The sequence below is a fragment of the Octopus bimaculoides genome, chromosome 12 (assembly GCF_001194135.2).
Source record: "Octopus bimaculoides isolate UCB-OBI-ISO-001 chromosome 12, ASM119413v2, whole genome shotgun sequence".
NCBI lineage: Eukaryota > Metazoa > Mollusca > Cephalopoda > Octopoda > Octopodidae > Octopus > Octopus bimaculoides.
The window spans coordinates 57,281,560-57,282,282 of NC_068992.1; the positions used below are offsets into that span (position 1 = coordinate 57,281,560).

Consider the following 723-nt stretch of genomic DNA (forward strand, 5'->3'; position numbering starts at 1 on the left):
TATATATATGTATGTATGTGTGTGTGTGTGTCTGTGTGTGTATGTGTGTGTGTCTGTGTGTGTCATCGTTGAGGTGAAAGTATTGGTGAAAGTAATAGTGGTGAGGTTAATGGTGGTAGTAGTAGGGATACTGGTGATGGTGCTGGTGCTGGTGATGATGATGATGATGATGACAACGACGACGAAGATGATGATGATGATGATGGTGGTGGTGGTGGTGATGATGGTGGTGGTGGTGATGGTAATGGTATAGTTGATGCTAGTTGGTGATGAATACGATGGCGATGATGATGATGATGATGATGATGGTGGTGGTGATGGTGGTGATGGTGCTGGTGCTGGTGGTGGTTGTGGTGGTGGTGCTGGTGGTGGTTATGGTAACGGCGGTGGTGATGTACGGGGTGCCACATAGCGATTATAGAAATGAGATAGTTGTGGGAGTCGTAAATGTTAATGCCAATAGTGAAAAGTAGGAAAGAGGAAAAGAAAGACACCATGAGCGCGCGTGTGTGTGTATGAGCGCGCGTGCGAGTGTGTGTGTGTATTGAGAGACAGACAAACTGACAGACACAGACGGAGAGAGAGAGAGAGGGGGGAAGAAAGAAAGAGCGAAGAGAAAGCTGCTGAAACATTCCTTAACTTCTTTTTCCACGTCTTGGCAACTTCAATAAATAAACAAACAGATGAAAATGAAATACTACTAATACTAATAATAAATAAATA

General features: G+C 44.0%; 1 protein-coding gene across 1 annotated transcript in view; it reads right to left on the reverse strand.

The window, feature by feature from the left end:
• LOC106875705 (NAD-capped RNA hydrolase NUDT12) overlaps positions 1-723 on the reverse strand; it is a 78,286-nt gene that overhangs the window by 57,581 nt on the left and 19,982 nt on the right. The gene's annotated exons all lie outside the window — the stretch shown is intronic.